The sequence below is a fragment of the Zalophus californianus genome, chromosome 14, assembly GCF_009762305.2.
Source record: "Zalophus californianus isolate mZalCal1 chromosome 14, mZalCal1.pri.v2, whole genome shotgun sequence".
NCBI lineage: Eukaryota > Metazoa > Chordata > Mammalia > Carnivora > Otariidae > Zalophus > Zalophus californianus.
The window spans coordinates 4437080-4456475 of NC_045608.1; the positions used below are offsets into that span (position 1 = coordinate 4437080).

Sequence of the window (19396 nt, forward strand, 5' to 3'; positions counted from 1 at the left end):
GGACCTTGGCAAGAGACCCTCTGCTAAAGCCTACATTTTCCTTTCTTCCCAAGATCCCATTTTGAGAAAATGCCTTCAGAAATTGCAAGCCAGTCACTGACTGGTTAAATGGTCGCTAGGCCACATTTTTAATTATAAGCACGACTTTCAAATGGACAGCATAATGGACAGCTTCTCCTTCCGAGGCCTCTGTCCAGATTCACATAATAAAGCTCGCCGCTGTGATCTCCCTAGGAAACTCCGTAGAATCTCTGTTTGGGCTCATTCACAATAAGCAAACAGTTCCTGAGCACCTGGAGCCAAATGCGTCCAGCCTGGAGGCAGGTACCAGCTGTGAAACTGTTCTACACGAAAGCGTATCTGTTCACAAACCACGGCGCAGGCACGCACGCGTGCTGGGTACTTGAGCTGGTTCCAACCGCTTCTAATCCCAGCCCTCCCCTCTTCCATGCAGTGTGGGTGGGGCTGGCCCTGCTCCCCAAGTGCAGGAGGGGGCATGGGCACCCTGCCCATCAGAGCACTCTATCCACGTGGGTGGAGATGTCCACCAGACCCCCTGGGGCAGGGAGTTACGGGCAGGAGGTTAAAAACTTTTAGGAATCGTAGGTGGTATTTAGGGCTACGGGGAGGTAAGCCGGGGGCTTCCAGCTTTTGGTACGTGAAGAAAGTCTGCGGAGATGAAGCTGACACAGGGGGCAGAGCCAAAAGATGGTCAAAAAGTCGGTCCTGATGGAAACGTCTTAGACCCTGGATCAAGTTATATCTCACTTTTATTGTTTTCATAGACTTCATTTTTTTTAAAAGATTTATTTTAGAAAGAGGGAGATGGGCAGAGGGAAAGGGAAAAAGAATTTCAAGCAGACTCCCCACTGAGCACAGAGCCTGATATGGGACTCGATCCCATGACCCTGAGATCATACCTGAGCCAAAATCAAGAGTCGAAAGCTTAACCGACTGAGCCTCCCGGGGCGCCCCTCATAGACTTTACTTTTTAGAGAGGTTTTAGGTTCACCACAAAATTGAGCAGCAAGTACAGAGCTTTCCCATGTCCCCCCTGCCCCCACACATACATAGCCCATCACCAATACCCCCACCAGAGTGGGACACTTGCTATAATCGACGAACCTACAGTGAGGCACCGACGGTCACCCAACAAGGCTCACTCTTGTACGTTCTATGAGTTTTGGCAAATGGATAATGACATGTGTCTACCATTATAATGTCACACAGGCTAGTTTCACTGCCCCCCAAACCTCCTGTGCTCTGCTGCTCATCCCTCGCCACCAAGCCATGGCAACCGTGGCCCCTTTCACTGTGTCCAGAGTCATGCCTTTTCCTGAATGTCATAGAGTTGGAATCATCAGAGCAGCAATCATATAACCTGTAGCCTTTTCAGATTGGCTTCTCTCACTCTGTCATAAGCATGTAAGATTCCTCGGTCTTTTCCTGGCTCGCTAGCTCATTTCTTTGCATCCCAGAATAACAGTCCATTGTCTGCATGGGCCACAGTCTGTTTACCCATCCACTTACCTGGTTGCTTCCAAGTTTTGGCAATTGTGCACAAAGCTCCGATAAACATCCAGGTGCAGGTGTTTGCATGGACCTAAGTCTTCAGCTCTTTTGGTGCCTCGGCTCTGTAGTTCCGTGAGCCTATAATTATCTTTATTAAGCAAGCCACTAGGAGCTGGGTTTGCTGTCATTTGTAATCACGGGAATCCCGGTTCCAACGCGACTTCCCGGGTTATATGTGAGTCAGAAGCTACCTGAGTCCCTAAACCTCACTCTGCCTGGTTTTGTCTGCTTTAAGGAGGGGTAGGAATACCCCGGCTCGGCATGTTACAGAATAGTTACCCTCGGCGACTGGGGGACCATGTCAGCACGTGAGGTTCTTGGCGGGCAGCACCCAAGAGGTTACACGTGCCACACCTATCTGCATCCCAGCCCTCGGCCCAGACTGCACATGGGCAGGGACCCCTCTCCGTCACTCCCAGCACCACTTAAAGGGTCCGGGCATCTGGACCCAGGCCTTTCGTGCTGCTTCATGATGGTAACCGGACATCACCACAAACGGAGAGCAAGATACCAGACCACCCCAAAACCAGTTGGGTGCGGGGGCAGGCCAGAGGGTTATGAGTGAAGTCCCCTCCAGCTAAAGCTTCCTCAACCAGTGGCCGCCATGTTGAATAGCAGGGATCCAGATCATTACCATCACGGCAGAAAGTTCTAGCAGTCAAGACCACTCTTGAGCCTTACGGTGTCATTTGAGACATTGGTTGAGCTTCTCTCCCTGTGGCTACTGCACACCTGGGGGCATACAGTTGTTGTTCGATTCAGTGCCGGTTTTTCGGCTGGCCCCCATTGTTAACGAGACATTGTCATCAGACCTGCACCTGTCGTAACCACATCCCAATGGGTGTTTGCTTGCACTGGGGAGAAGAAAATGATAACGCAAGGTGTACGAAGGAGGAAAACATGATGATGTGCGGTGTAAAAGAATGAAACAGAAGGTTCTCTCAAGTGGTGAGAAATAGGCAGCTTACACCAGAGGGCCGATGTCAGGCTGGAGCGCCTACCCCACAGGGGCTGGATTCTGTCACACATACAACTGTGACTGGTAGTGTAACTTCATAGATGACGTTGAGACACCCCATGGGACACTGCAAGGCCAGTCTCCCACATCACACGGCCTGGGGCTCGCAGGCGGGTGGGACTTCCTATACGTGCGGCATGGTGTGCTGCCGACAAGGGTGCCTGAGCACTGGCTCTGATCCAAAGCCGGCTCTGTTAGAACCAGCCTCTTCTCCCCTCACCCCTGCCCGGACGACCTGTGTCTTCACAGCCTGGGCGCTTTACCCGCCACGGTGCGGTCAATCAAACGCACACTCGTGCCCCTCTTTTCAGAATACTGTATGTTTTCATATAGTCACTTGGACGTACCTGAATAAACTATAAAAAGTTTCAAACTCAAAAGCAAGTGTATCCTCATCTTTCAAGTTGATCAGAAAACAAAACATGAGCGAACCCTCTAGATAGCAAAGTGAATTCAGCTATTGTCCCGTGAGGTGCCCCTTCTCCCTGTCCCCCTCCACCCTCCCTCTGGCCTCATGAGGAGAAAATTCAGCAGGATTTTTTAGGTAAGAGAGATCATTCTTTATTCACTTTCTTTCTCTTTTATTTTTTTTTTTTAAGATTTTATTTATTTATTTGAAAGAGCGATAGGACGAGGCAGGACTCGATCCCAGGACCCCGAGATCATGCCCTGAGCTGAAGGCAGACGCTTAACTGACTAAGCCATCCACCTGCCCCTATTCACTTTCTTTTTCTTTTTCAGTAAAACATAAATTTTTTCCCTCGGACTTTAATTATGCTTCTTACTGAAATAAATTGTATTTAGCTTTGAGAAACTTGAATTCTTTCAGTTTCAGTTAACATTGACCAACTGTTGAAATATTTGGTAAAATTCAACCATAATTCACTGGGTACTTTGGATTTTAATGGCCTTCTTTCCTCCTTTCTTTCATTCTTTCTTTCTGTCTTTTTAAAAGATTTTATTTTTAAGTCATCTCTACACCCAATGTGGGGCTTGAACTCACAACCCCAAGATCCAGAGTTGCACACTCCACCAACTGAGCCAGCCAGGTGCCCCAATTTGCTTATTTCTAAGTGGACAGACTGGATTTTTGCAGAACTGACTACAGTCTGACTCTGATCCAGAATGGGACCATTACCTTGAGAAGAACAGAATCTAGCCAGAATGAGGGTAAACAAAGCGTAGCATTTATTGGTAGTACGCTGGACTCATTTGTGAAATCAAACATTGTCATAATAAGGCCAAAAGTACCCTGAGCTCCAGAACCTAAGACGAAAGAATTCCTCCACCTGGTTTTTCAACTAGAACCTAGAGCCTCCAATCAAATTCTTTTTTTTTTTTTAAGTAGGCTCTACACCCATTGTGGGGCTTGAACTCACAACCCTGAGATTAAAAGCTTCACGCTCTGCCAATTTAGCCAACCAAGTGCCCCTCAAATTCTCTGATTGATCCTTCCCCCCACCCTTCAGGCAAACACTTTAACAGGAAAGCTCTAAAGGCGGCTCGTGGAATTACAGTCAGACCCCATCCAGGAGTCCGAGCACCAGAAGGCTCTACGAAAAGGGGGAACACATGAGTCCAGGAAGAGTGATCAACTTTTCAGTTGGTTGCTGGCTTTGGAGCCCCAAGATCTTTCAGCTCGGCATCCCTCTCTCCTCCCACCCAGACCTGGGGGCAGGACGGGTCTCTGCACACGCATCTGACTGTCACTGGGCCCACGGCGATGTTCCGATGGCAGCCACCTCCTCCATCTGTCTTGTGACATCCCTGCCCACGGCTGCTGTTCAAACGTTCGTTAGTGTCTGGAAGTGTCCTCCAACATTGTTTTATGCCTTTTAGACAGTTAATTAGAAGCATCCGAGGTCTGTCAGACTTGAGTGTGAATTTGTCTCTTCAAACCTGTCTTCCACCTTTTGATGAGACTCTGGGCCTGGGACGGAGAGGGAGGGAGACCCAAGGGTGAAGGTTGGATTTGCCTTAGACACTGGGGCAGTTCATCTGTTACCACAGCATCATGCGCTGGTTATGTTTGCAAGCTTTTGCAAAATTGGCGCAGGCCTTTAGGACTGGTTCCTCTGTGAACTTCATGCACAGAGGTAGAGACCAACCGGGCAGAAACTCCCCCTGGGTATGGATTTACCTGCAGGGGCCCATCAGTTCTCTGGGTTAGTAGGAGAGCTTTTAACGGAAGACCATAATGCACCCCACTGTACACTCACACTCCCTCCCCTGTGGTGGTGTTGTCTTCCAGAATATTCCTTGATCCCCAGCTACCCCCCCATGGTCTGTGGAAACACTCATGCACTCTTGTGTGAATTTCTGGGCTTCGGTTTTCTTCTTTCATCTTGTAAAGGAAGATATGTTAAGATAATTTTGTTGTTGTTGTTGTTGGAGAGGGAGAGCATGCATATGCGCGCATGGGGAGGGGGCAAGGGGGCAGAGGGAGAGAGACTCCTAAGCAGTCTCCCTGCCTACCACGATGCGGGGCTCATCTCACAACCTTGAGATCATGACCTGAGCCAATATCAAGAGTCAACCCCCTGAGAGAAGATATTTGCAAATGACATATCAGATAAAGGGCTAGTATCCAAAATCTATAAAGAACTTATCAAACTCAACACCCAAAGAACAAATAATCCAATCAAGAAATGGGCAGAAGACATGAACAGACATTTCTCCAAAGAAGACATCCAAATGGCCCACAGGCACATGAAAAAGTGCTCAACATCGCTCGGCATCAGGGAAATCCAAATCAAAACCTCCATGAGATACCACCTCACACCCGTGAGAATGGCTAAAATTAACAAGTCAGGAAATGACAGATGTTGGCGGGGATGCGGAGAAAGGGGAACCCTCCTACACTGTTGGTGGGAATGCAAGCTGGTGCAACCCCTCTGGAAAACAGTATGGAGGTTCCTCAAACAGTTGAAAATAGAGCTACCATACGGTCCAGCAATTGCACTCCTGGGTATTTACCCCTAGGGATTTGAAGGGGTATGTGCACCCCGATGTTTATAGCAGCAATGTCCACAATAGCCAAACTGTGGAAAGAGCCAAGATGTCCATCGACAGATGAATGGAGAAAGAAGCAGTGGTATATATACACAATGGAATATTATGCAGCCATCAAAAGGAATGAGATCTTGCCATTTGCAACGACGTGGATGGAACTGGAGGGTGTTATGCTGAGTGAAATAAGTCAATCAGGGAAAGACATGTATCATATGACCTCACTGATATGAGGAATTCTTAATCTCAGGAACAAACTGAGGGTTGCTGGAGTGGTGGGGGGTGGGAGGGATGGGGTGGCTGGGTGATAGACATTGGGGAGGGTATGTGCTATGGTGAGCGCTGTGAATTGTGCAAGGCTGTTGAATCACAGATCTGTACCTCTGAAACAAATAATGCAACATATGTTAAGAAAAAAAAAGAAGAAGATAGCAGGAGGGGAAGAATGAGGGGGGTAAATCAAGGGGGAGACAAACCATGGAGATGATGGACTCTGAAAAACAAACTGAGGGTTCTAGAGGGGAGGGGGGGATGGGTTAGCCTGGTGATGGGTATTAAAGAGGGCCCAGTCTGCATGGAGCACTGGGTGTTATGCACAAACAATGAAGCATGGAACACCACATCAAAAATTAATGATGTAATATATGGTGATTAACATAACAATAAAAAATTTAAAGAAAAAAATAATAAAATATATTTTTTTAAAAAAAGAGTCAACCCCCTGAGCCACCCAGGTGCCCCTAAGAGAATTAATTTTTTAAAACTTTTAAAAATAGATCCTTTGTGACGTAGAATAATGTCCTTAATGTTATGGGATTCCATTAGGTTTAACATTTTAGGAAAACACCAGACCATTTCACATTCCCACCAGCAGTGTATGAAGGAGAATTCTAGAGAATTCTAGCACCTCCATGCACTGGCCAACACTTGGTCTAGCCAGTTTGTTAGTTTAGACACCGTAATATGTGTGCAGTGGTTCTCGCTATGGTTTTAACTTACATTTCCTAATACCCATGCTGTTGATGTTTCTCATTGTTTGAAGCAGGAGGGTAGGCTGGACCCAGTTTTATATATATATAAATACTTCCTATAACTATATATCCCCTGCCCTGGAGAGTCTCTCCTCCTTGGAGGAAGCCTGTAGGTGTGCTAAAAAGCATGAACTTTGGAGTAAGACTTGGGTTTGAATCCTACCTCCATCACCCAGTCCCTGTGTGGCCTTGGAAAAGTGACCACATCTGAAAACTAGAAGTAGGAGTATTGCCAACCTCAGGAGTTTGTGAGGATTAAATGGGATCATGCACATGAGCAAAATGCAGACCAGAGAGCACACGGTCTAGAAATTCCACAGGGTAGCATTCTCCCCTGTGGGCACATATTTCAACATACGTGACCAGCTGCATATATAATCACAAGATCGGCCATGGGATCTTTCAGCCAAGCCAGATGACATCTAACAGGTAACCAGCCCCATGGTGCATTCCCAGCAGGGGGAGTTCAGATGATTTCCACCCGAAGTGAGGCACCAAGTGTATATTGTTATACTCTAGCTTGAGGGAAGAGTTTAATAATTCAGGCCCACTCAGGTACCTTCCCCAAATGTGACATAAGGGGTATTGCTCATTTGATGACTTCTGTCTGCAGAACGCACCCCGCCCCAGAGTGCACGGAATAGAAAATCGGAATTATGATTATGCTGTGAAGCAGAAAAGGCAGAGGCAATTATAACTCTAAAATCCTCTTCAAGCCTTCTGGGAAAGAGAAGGTATCTGAACACTTATTGCTGAAATGACGTAAGTGCATCAATTCTCTTGCCCCTGAACTGGTTCACTGGAAGGTATCATCTGATTCAGCTGAAGAGTTCATGACAGCTCTCGAAACTACTGACGGGAAAGGCCCAAATCAGCCTCGGACGATCACATTCGATTCTCCGTAGAACAAACTCCATCCCGGTTCATGTCCTGGGGCTGCAGCAGCCACAGGCTGACTCTCGGGATGGGCAGACGACAGTGGTGTCCCAGAGACACTGCATCTCAGAAAGTTCCCCAAATTCAGAAGACTCGGGGAGATGGGGGGGGAAGGCTGACAGAAAACTTATTGTCACTTGTAGATGCTGTGGCGTCACTCGGCCTTACCTCCAAGTAGGGAAACAACCAGGAAGATTTCACATGGCCCCGCCGTGCAGGAGGTCGCCAGCCATGCAGTGTTATGTATGTGGGGCAAGAAGACGCCTCCCCGCTGGATTCATTCTCTCTGCGAAGGAGCATTTCGAGAAATTAACCATGATGGTAAGAGAAACTGACTTACAGAAGGGGGAAAAAAAAAAAGATTCTCGGAGGAAAAGGTAAACTTAAAAGTTGTCAAAGGATACACAGCATTTGGTGTCTCTCTGCCTTATTAAAATTTATTAAACCCAGGGAGGAGCAAAGGCCCCAAATGAGACCCACCCCCCTACCTCAGCTGCAAAATGACATCACCCATGAGCCTCTGTTCACAACTGCTCTGTGCTATTTCTTGCTCTGCAAACTTTAATAACAATTAAAGATGCCCTTAAGATAGAGCTCATAAAGCACCTTGGTACAGTAGCTCCTGTCCAGAGGATAAGGGCAAACAGAGAAATTTGCATTTAGATCCATTTACACGCTCCATTACACAGGACTCTAACTGTGCCACGGGGCGTCCCTAGCTCTAACCAACAAATTGGGATTTTTAGCTTGGGCCTGCCTTCCAGAAATGGTGATTGAAAGAGAAAATAAATTGTGCTTTAATGCTGGGGACTTATGAAGCCATCCCCGTCTTGGCTACTTGCTACTGCTGGAAAATGTTTCCCAGAGTAAATGTGGCCTCACAGACGATGGAGAAAATCTCACGGGACACAGGGATCCGAGCTCACAGTTGGAAGGCGTGGAAAATGATACTCAGTTCTTGACACCAGCACAATAGCACACAATTCCCGAATGCAAGTAAAAGAAAGAACAATGAGCCTTTTCCTTGTGCACAAGCTCTTCAACTTCCAGACAACTGTTTCACTCAAGAGTTGCAGTTGGAGTATTTGCACTAAAAAATGGCATGAAATGAAACCAACCCAAAGGATCTTATCATTTCAATGGGGAGATGAGTGGAGAGAAACCAGGGACAGCAGCGTTGGTGAGATTCTGCCCCAAAACGGGGCGCCCCGTGCAAGTCATGAGGTGTCCCTGTGGCTTCTCCTGGGAAGTCCCTGTCCCGCTCTGGTCGGCAGAATAACAGCCCCCCCAGATACCCCCGCCGTGATCCCCGGAACTACGAATATGCCAAGTTATGTGGCAAAGCGGAAGGAAGGTTGCAGATGGAATTAAGGTTACTAGTGAGATGACCTTGAGATGGAGAGATGCCCCTGGATCACCCAGGGGGTCCCAATGTAATCAGAAGGTCCCTAAATGGGGAAGAGACAGAAGAGCCAGGCCGAGTGATGCACTTCGACAGGGACTAGGCCCACGACCCCAGCGCTGGAGACGGAGAAGATGAGGAATATGGGTGCCCTCTAGAAGGTGGAAGGACAGGTGCCCCACCACCACCACCAGAGCCTGCAGAAGGATTCAGCCCTGCCAAAACCCTGATATCAGGCCAATGGGACCCATATTAGATTCTGTCCTACAAAACTGTAAGACAACAACTGTGTGTTGTTTTAAGCCACTAAATTTGTCGTGATTTCTTAGGGCAGAACAGGGGACTGACACATCCATCTATCCACACCACAAGAGCCTCTAGATGACAGAAGGCAATGCACAGCAAGGTGTTCCGAAGAGCAGAAAGCATTTAACAAGCGGAAGGTTCTCAATATTGTCATAAACTAATATCCATTAGGGACTAACGCTTATTAGGCTTTAAGGAAACATCTGTTGCCTTGTATAAGGAGGGTATGGTACGTTACGTTAGAAAAGAGAAGATCCTCCGTAACTAGGAACAATCGTAAGCCACTCTGAGTTTGGCAGGGTGGTCAGTGGTGGCGCTGGACAGGCTCCCTCCACACACGTCAGCATGGGAACCAGCAGGGCCTAACCCTGGCCAGAGAATGTGCAGTGACATCCACCGGGCTGTTACTAGAACTCTTTCTATATTCTCTCTCCTGGAGGCTAAGCTGGGGGAGGAGAACCCACAGACACTGGCGGCAATGTTGTTCAGGATCTGGAGGAGTCACCTTTGAAGGAAGCAGACACGGGAGAAGGTGGAGCTCAGAGCTATAGAGAGCCAGAATCCTGGAAACAAACACTCCTTGGGCACCTGGGTCCACCCATTCCTGAAACTAGTGCAGCCCCCATCTCTGTCCCGAGCACCTTTGCTGAGCTTCCCTTGGGGATGAGCAAGCTGAGGAAATATGAAAAGGTCTTCCTAAAAGGGTCTTCAAGAGGGAAGCACCAAAGACGCCGAGAGGTGCTTGAGCTAGCGGTGGATTTGTTCTCAGAATCCTACTAAGGGGGGACCTGGGGAACTGATCTGGAATGTCAATCCATGGAATTTGCTCTCAGAATCCTAGAGGGGGACTTGGGGAACCAATCTGGAATGTCAATCCATGGACTTTGCTCTTGGAATCCTAGAGGGGGACCTGGGGAACCAATCTGGAATGTCAACCCATGGATTTTGCCCTTGGAATCCTAGAGGGGGACCTGGGGAACCAATCTGGAATGTTAATCCATGGACTTTGCTCTTGGAATCCTAGAGGGGGACCTGGGGAACCAATCTGGAATGCCAAGGGGCCACTCCATTCCACCTCCCTCAAGGATTCTGGCTTTTGTTGCCCGAGATATAGTCAAATTATCCATCTCTATCTTCCTACCTGTTTATGCATTTATTTAACAGGACACTGGAGTGAATAACTTAACAACATGGATTCAAGCCCCAGGACGGTAAGTAAATTCAACTTTCTGTGTCTCAGTCTCCCCACCTGTAAATGGGAGCAATACTCCCTACCTCATCAGAGTGTTGTGCAGATCAAAAAACCCGACCTAGCAGGAGGCACCTGCTCAGCACAGAGCAATCCCCAGGTGCATCCTGGAAGCTCCCTAAATTACAGGGAGAAAAAAACCCAGGAACCAGCCTCCAAATAGCCACACTTACATACTTGAACTTAACAAAATGATTAAATCAGATCATTCTTAAACCAAAAAGCTAATTTGGAAATTTAATTATTTTGAAAGACAGGTCCCCCGTGGCTTATTCCATGACGCTGGAGTAGGAGAAAAAGTTAATAGCTTTCTAGTTATATCAACTTTCTGTTTTAGAAACCCGGTTCTCATTTATTAGTCTGTCAAGGGATTATCAAGCTAGTTGCTTTATGCTCTTAATTCACAAAGCAGAAATAAATTAGTGCAAATGCATTAGATCATGATCCCTTAAATCACTCCTTTTTAAGTTGAAGCGATTAAACTCATTCATTTTTATGGACGTTGTTAATAAACCCATTTATCAGAAATTTGACTTTATTAAGTTTATCCCATAGTCTTCATGAAATAACTCAAGGAAGACTCTACAGCCCCTGCCTCATATCTGCACACCTGACTTTACTTCACCGGCAAAGCCAATGACAAGAAAACAACAACGCAGAATTCATCCGAGAGATGTCAAACGGAAAGATCTCGACTTTCTTATGGCTGAATAAGAAACGTGGAGTCTAAACAAACCAAAACCCACAGAAAGAGGGAATGGATTGGTGGTTGCCAGAGGTGGTGGGGGGTGGAGGGGGCGGAGAGGGGTGGTTGAAGGTGGTCAAAGGACCTTCCGGTTATAGGGTGAACGCGTGCTAGGGATTCAGCATGGTGACTACAGTTCCTAATACTTTCCTGTGTATTTGAAAGTTAGTTTTCAGTACGCACACACACATCATAATGATGTAGGTGATGGATGTGTTAATAACCTTATCGTGGTCATCATTGTGCAATACGGTGGTCCCCCCTTACCTGTGGGGGATCTGTTCCAAGACCCCTAGTGGATGCCTGAATCGTGAGTAGTACCGAACTCATAGTACGTACTATGCTTTTTCCTACATATACAGACGTGCGATAAGGTTTAGTTTATGAATCAGGCACAACAGGAGTTTAACAACAGTAAGAATGAAACGGAACAATGATAATAATATATTGTAATAAAAGTTATGTGCATATGCTCGCTCTGTCTCTCGAAATAGCTTCTGTACTCACCCTTCTTCTTGTAACAACGGTGTGGATGACGAAATGCCCGTGTGATGGGAAGTGAGGTGAACGACATAGGCGTGTGACATCACATTAGGCTGCTACTGACCCCATGATGCATCAGAAGGAGCATTATCAGCTTCCAGACCCCAGTGGATCCCAGGTGACTGACACCATGGAAAGCAAAACTGCAGATAAAGAGGGAGAGACTATTGTATATACAGATATAAAATCTCTACGGTTTATACCTTAAACTTACACAATGTGACAGGCCAACTCTATCTCAATAAAGCTATAAAATGAAGAAGAAAAAAATCTGGATGTAAGAACTATCTACAAGATACCACTTGAAATTATGGTTCTGAATTCTTTTTCCCATTCACATTTTCCCACGTGACCTCCTGGCCACATCGCGGTGAAAAGTCAGGGGGGCAGAGGACGGGACCCATTTGTCCAACAGTGGATTCTGGCTCTAGATCTTGGAGATACAGCCTTGAAGACAACACTGCCTGCTCATAGGGACATTGCCTTCTTGGGAGTGTGACCTAAATCCAGTTGTCTACCGGTGTGGAAGGAAGGAAGGAAGACCATGAGGAAGGAAGAGGGCGAGTAGCTAGACCGCCGTGTAACCTGGACAGCCAAGATGAGAGGGGGCCGCTCTTTCTGACTCCTACACGCAATGTTCCAGACTCTCTTGCACATTCTTCTAGAGGCCAGGCAGGCACAAGCGTGGACGAACCAGTGGACTGAGCCACCACGGGCCTCCATGGCGCCAGCACCATTCCGTGAACACGGACTGGCAAGCAGAGGGGCCCCTCAGCTGACAACAGGGTCTGAAACGGTGGGGACCAGAGTCGAGGGTCTGCACTTTTCCTCTTCAGAACTGACAAAACATAACAAGTAAATTACATCCCTTAAGTTCCATCCATTGTCTTGGCAATTCCTAGTTCTTAGGAGAAATACGACACCGGGACCTAACTACAAGAAGGTTTGACCGGAAGAATTTTCTCGTTCTTCTATTGTCCATTGGCTGGCCACACTGGGTACCTGGGAGGGGTGAGGTGTGGGCAGATAAACAATGATGGAAATGGAGCCCAGGAAACTGGGCTTAAAAATACGTGTGCACAACTGTGCTTGGGTGGTTCGGTCGGTTAAGCGTCTGCCTTTGGCTCAGGTCATGATCCCAGGGTCCTGGGATGGAGCCCCACATCGGGCTCCCTGCTCCTTGGGGAGCCTGCTTCTCCCTCTGTCTCTGCCTCTCTCTCTCTCTCTCTGTCTCTCTCTGTCTCTCATGAATAAATAAATAAAATCTCTTAAAAAATACGTGTGCACCAACATGCACACATACACACACGTGCGCATGCACTTAGTTAAGGAACGTAGAAATCCCTGAATTTCATTACTTGATATCCCTCTAAGAGATCAATGAAATTTTATCCCAGGTTCTATATTCATTTCTCCCTCCTCCTGAAATGTTCCTCTTCCAAAATGTCTTTTTTCTTTTCCTTCCAAAACTTCTAAAGCTGACTCCTTCTAATTTTTCAAGTTTCTGTGAATATGTCGGCATCTTCAGAAAGGTTCCCCCCCCGGCCATCCTCCTCGTAGTGGGAACTCCCAAGTATTTCTCAACCAAATCCCCCAAATTCGTTTGCCTCGTAAACTTACACGCGGCTTGAGCTATCTTAGGTCTATATACTGTTTTCTCCTAGTAGAGGATAAGGTCCTGCACATCAGGAGCCTGGTCTAGCCCCACTTTTGCTGCTGCAATCCTAGTGCCTAGAAGAGAGCCCAGAGCACTCCACATATGTCTGTTGAACCAGTGAACAAACGTAGTTATGTCCTAGATGAGTAGACGGGGGCCCACAAATGTTCAATATCTTGACCAGACCACAAAGGTCACTAGTGCAGGGCTGGGATACAAATGTGTGACACCTGACAGTTAACGTGCTTAAGTTTGTGGACTCCTGGGGGAGAAAAAACAAATCCTCACATTTGGATTTTTTTTTTTTCTTTTACATTTGGATCCTTGATGCTTGTAATGACTTGAATACTGATGATGTGGAGACGCAGAGAAATGTCAAAAATGCATTTTTTTTCGCCACCATCAAGTCTTGCCACCCGGGAAGAAATTAACATTGAGGATTTTCTGAATCACTAACATTTCACCTCCACAAGAGGTTTCAGGAACTCTCCTCTCCCACAAACGACATTGGCAATTTAGAAAATGATTTAAAATAAAAGGGCATCTCCGAATATTGCCAATAACAGTTAACAAATCTCATTAATGAGATACTCTGATGTGGAAATCACTACAATTCTTTTTCACAGCAAAATACTGTAATTAAGCCATTGTGTGTCTGTGTTATTTAGCAAATGAATAACCACACTAAGCCCTTGAGGCTTACTGCTCCTTTGGAGCATCAGGCTAATACCCTCGCAAGTCTTGTCTGGAACTCAATTTAATGAGCAATATATTCTGAGCCATGCTCAAGGCAACTGACTGCTTTATACAAGGAGATAGTAGGGCAACAGCAAAATTACCCAGTGCACTGCAGACCATAAAACAGGAAGGACAACGGATCCCTACTTAGACTGCCTCGGTTTCTCCAGTGACGGCCACCGCGCCTCCAGCGTGTGAGACAGCAGGGAGGTTCCCTGCTCCGGGAAGTCCACTGCCTGTGGCATTTACAAAAAGCAGAACATCCACTTGAACAACGACAATAGCACCATCTGTGCCTCGTCCAACCTCCCCTAGTCTAGGCCCGCAGAAAAGATAAGGAGGTGTGCGCTGGACCGAGGAGACGGGTTACAGCCGGACCCCCGAACAGCGCGGATTTGAACAGCGCTCATCCACTCGCAGGTGGGCTTTTTCCGATAAATACAGTCCAGTCCTGTAAATGTATTTTTCTGCCCCTTATCAATGTCTTCCTTTTCCCCAGCTTACTTTATTGTAAGAATATACTACGTGATACATACAACGTGCAAAATCTGGGTTAATCCACTGTTTATGGGAGCGGTAAGAATTCCGGTCAACAGTGGGCTGTTAGGAGTTAAGTTTCTGGAAAGCCGAAAGTGGTACTCAAATTTTCCACTGTGCAGGGGGTTGGCACCCCTAACACCCCCCGCCTCCGTGTCCAAAGACCAGTGGTAATGAGGCATGGAGCCCTGTTAGGTCTAGCTAGCCTCACGTAGGCGCAACATCAACAAGGCGGACGATGGTGCAATGAACAAAGAATGAACTCCCCAGAAGACTGGCCTGAATTGGTACTAAAAAGGCACCACAGCAAGGCTTGTGCACAGTATCCTTCTATGCGGTCATTCCCAGGGACCTGGGGCTGATGAGTATAAGATGACCACGAGGTGGCAGTCCCACACAAAGCATCTCATTGGGGGCAGCTTGGAGAGGATTGCATTTAGGGATGTCCCTGGCAGCCTGAGACATTCCAGAAGCTGCATGGGGGGGGTGGGTGTTAGGGTTAGAGGGAGGGGGCAGGGAAGTGCTGGGGGGAAGGGAGGCTGGGGGCAATCAGAGCTCCCCGGTGGGGGGAGGCAAGTGTGAGACCAGCCACCTCCCACCAGCTCTCAGCCCTACAGGGAAGGAAGCAAAAACAAAAGGATCCGAAAACCCAGGAGAACCCCCCAGCACAAGTCCAGAAGGGCCCTTCACACAGCCACCGGAGGCTCAGTTCTTTACAGGAAGGGAGCCAACAAGTCAACCACATCTGTGTGATGTTTCCTTCCTCTTAAGAAACGCTCAGAAGCCATAATGGCAAAATGGCAAAATCTGTAATGAAGCTAGATGGGAGCTAAGCGGATATTTGCACAATAACTTCTGCATATGTAAGCATGCTTGAAGTAATTCAAAATTTAAGAAATAAAATTAAAACCAAATTTCTGCTAAGGAGAAAGCCTTTTGCTTCTAAGAAGATGCAGGGCACACCAATGAACCCGCAGCGGGGCTGGAAGTAACTACCAATTTTTTTTTTCAGTTTCCCTCCGATGTTGCTTTGTGTCTTAGCAGTGCACAGTTTTGCTTTGCCTTCCTGGCTCTCTAAGGGTGGCGCCTATCCAGGACTGAATCCAGGGCTTGTCTCCATCACCACGAATCCTCCCGTTTCCTATCGGCTAAGTCCTCACCCCCTAGAGACCTCAAGCTCCCATACATATCAGCTCCTGTCAAACAGCATTGCCTCCCGGAGTCTTAAAAATGGGTTAAATTCTTAGAAAGCCTTACTAAAGGCGAACAGAGTTGAATCTTACAGGAGAGTTTGGTGTTCAGGGTGCACACGGTAAAAAAAAAAAAAAAATGAGCCACTGTTAAAAAAAAAAATCACCTCTAAATATCCCTTCAGGCAGGCACAAAGCACCTAACCCATAGCTTTTGCCAGGGAAGACCCACACTTCCTCCAGACCCTGAGACCCCAGAGTCGCACATGTGGGAGCTGCCTGGGCCCTGAGCTTCCTGAGCAAACTGCGAGTCACCCAGGAGAGCTGCTTCACCTGCCCCTGCCCGCTCCCTGCAGCAGATGCCTCGGAGTGCAACGGCCAGCAGAGTTATATTTAAACTATTATTTCAGTCTCCCTCTTTTCTACGGGTGCTTACAAGTAAATGTGTGTGGGTTCGGGGTGTGTAGCCTCGGACTCTGCACGCTTTATCTGCCAGAGCAGCTGAGCCCCCAGCATTCCAGGACTGGGGGCACCCCTGCACTCCAGGGGTGACAGAGCCCTCCAGACAAAGTTCCCCAGGTAGCAGAAAGAGCAGGAGCCTTCTCCCAGTGAGATGATCTGGGATATCTGGAGACCTGGAGGTTCAGGAGGAGCCAAGTCCAGTGCACAATGGCCTCCAGGTCTGGGGGGTAGGAGGAAGGGCAGAGGGTGAGGAGTGAGCCCTCATGCACAAGAGAATAAGCCCAGGATTTACTGAGAGCCTCCCAGGTGCCACAGACTGACTTCTCTGGCCGGACTCACTCGGCCTTCACAAGACATCGGAGTCTGGCAGCCTTGGCATTCTAAGGGTGGGCCACCACCCAACTGGGTTGGGTCCCAGGGAATGTCTGGGCTCAGGGCTCTGGCCCTCCCTTCCTCCTCTCACGGCTAGAAATGCTTCCAAATCTTCACACGTCCTGCTCCTCCTCGGCCTCAACGTTAAACCTGGGGTCAGCGCTGCCAAAAGTCACACCCACCCTGGCCAGTGACTGGCTCCACCCCTAGTGGCTGTGCTCCCAGGACACTCTCCCCAGCAGCTCCGCACCCAGCCTCACCGCCTCCACTATCAAATATGCTCCCGCTGCCCAGAAAGCGATGGGCCTCCAGCTCATAGACAACCCTTGTTTCTGCTCAAACGCCAGAAGACTTTCTGGATTCAGAAACCCCTGCAAACAGAAACCCCAGAAAGATGGGTTTTAGATCTCCAAAGAAGGCAGGAGCGCCCTCAGGAAGAATGCAGCTTTGCTCTTCCTTGTGTCTTGAGCTGGGATTATGACAGAACCCAGTGGGTGGGATCTTTAAAAAATGTATCTTAGGGCTCTGCTATTCTCCCAGACTCTAGAAGCATACGCTCTTGCTCCTGGGGAGGACCGCTGAGCTTTTCACTCAGTTCCCGTTCCAATGGGGACGTCAAGGCAGGCTCCATAGGGTGGTTTCTGGCCATACAAGATGATGCATTCATTTCCTTTGAGACTTGCTTCCCAGTGGCACAGACAGAAGTCACGCAAGGAACAGCGCCCTGTCCGTGCTCTCTGGTGGCACAGGACAAGGAGGGAGACAGGATACTGAAATGTAAGCTTGTCTCATGTTGATGTTACTCGGGTTAAAGGTTTTTGTTTGTCTCCTCCCATAACCTTCTGTCCCATCTAAAGAAAATAAAGAACTCATCCTCACAAACCAAAATGACCACTATTTGTATTACCCTCTCTTTTTAAAAACATTTACAGTTCACTCAGTCCTAGAGTCCAACAAACTATGTATTTTTTTTTATTTTATTTTACAAGGATTTATTCTGGGCAGGGGGAATACAAAGATGTCACTTGCAACATTATTGCCCCCAGCAACAAATTATGAAACAAGATAACCAAAAGAGAATTATGGGATTTTATAGGGTAACCTTCATACTGTGGGAAAGATTTTATTCCCATGGTTAAAACGAGATGCACAAGAACGACGTCCCCTATTGCCGATAGAGCTGTGGGTGCTGGCGATGTCTGAGGCTCTGCAGCCACATTGAGATCATGAGGGAGTCAGTTTACTGGTGTGCTTGAAGGCAAAGACCAAGGAAATCCTCCGGGGGTCATTGTGGCCTGGAAGATGCATGCTCCATAAATAGGGTAGGGGCGCCTGCGTAGCTCAGTTGGTTGAGCGTCTGACTTTTGGTTTCAGCTCAGGTCATGATCTCAGGGTCACGAGATCCAGTCCAGCATCAGGCTCCGAGCTGGGCGTGAAGCCTGCTCAAGATCCTCTTCCTCTTCCTCTGCCCCTCCCACCCCCACTCTCTCTCTCTCTCTCTCTCTCTAAAATAAATAAATAAATCTTTTAAAATAAATAAATAAACAGGGTAGACAGAAAGCCCAGAGGATTCCGTGGATGGCTTTCACAACAAAAGCGACAACTTGTCTTGCCTGTTGAATACTTTGAGGCAAAGCTCCTATCTGCTTCTGGGTTTCACCCAGAATTTAGTCCCATAAACTCCAAGAATGACCTTTAAGAGAGAGAAGAAAGCATGCCAACTAGAAATGCAAAGCTCATCTGGCTTAATATTCTGAAGTCCTGAGGTACCACTGGGTCTTAGCAAAGGGCGAGAGCCCGGCATTCCACCTGCGACACGACCATGTCACAGCACAAAGGGCCAATTACTCCAAGACCAGCGTCCCCTTTGCTTTGCACGTGACATGTACATCTCATTCCTGCTTCGTACATCATTTCTGTTTTCTCCAAGCCTCTCCTCCTGCACCTCAGGAAAGGGACGAGGGGAAGAAGCCCGCCAAGCAGAAGTCTGAGATATCCAGTATTGGAAACGCTATTCTGATTCTGCTGAGGTTCTCGTTCTTCCAGCTCTCAACGAGGCCTTACTTCCCGCCGGCTACTGTACGTAAGGCACCTGAAAATAGGAAGATGTACTCTCAATCAAACAGAAGCCTCATTCTAGAACAGTGCGTGTCTGTTTTGACCACTGTTCATTTTCCATGGCTTACCTTGCCATGAGTATAGCAGATAAAAAACTGAGCAATGAAAGCTGAAGAGAAGAAAAGGAAGAAAACAGAGTGATGTGTTAAACTGTCCATGAAGACCCTCTACCTGACTACCTAATAGATGGAACACAATCAACATGGCCAACTGCTACAGATTTTACCCCCAACCAAGTCAGCATGCCCTCTGCCCTCCACGGTGCCTTCCACGAATAAATAATAGCATAATGATCCCACCAAAAATAAAAGCACTAAATTTTATTGAGCACCTGTGATGTGTGAAGCGCTGTTCTAAACACTCTACATTTCCCTTCTCATTTGATCTTCCCCAGGTCTCCATGGTAGAGATGGCATTACGATTCCCATTTGCCAGACAAGGAAACTCATCTGAAATGTCCCCATGGAAGGAAATTGGACAATGGTAGTGACAGGGGATAAAAAGTCTGCGC

General features: G+C 47.5%; 1 long non-coding RNA gene across 2 annotated transcripts in view; it reads right to left on the bottom strand.

Annotated features, from left to right (window-relative positions):
* Nucleotides 1–19396, bottom strand: part of LOC113912275 — a 75489-nt gene that overhangs the window by 39111 nt on the left and 16982 nt on the right. The window contains exons 2-4 of one of the 2 annotated variants that reach the window (XR_003516779.1): nt 11776–11954; nt 7735–7852; nt 3282–4520 (exon numbers count right to left, since the gene is read on the bottom strand). This is a non-coding gene — a long non-coding RNA (uncharacterized LOC113912275). Of the gene's footprint in view, nt 1–3281; nt 4521–7734; nt 7853–11775; nt 11955–19396 lie in introns of those variants that run through there. The other variant, XR_003516780.1, reaches the window with a different exon arrangement.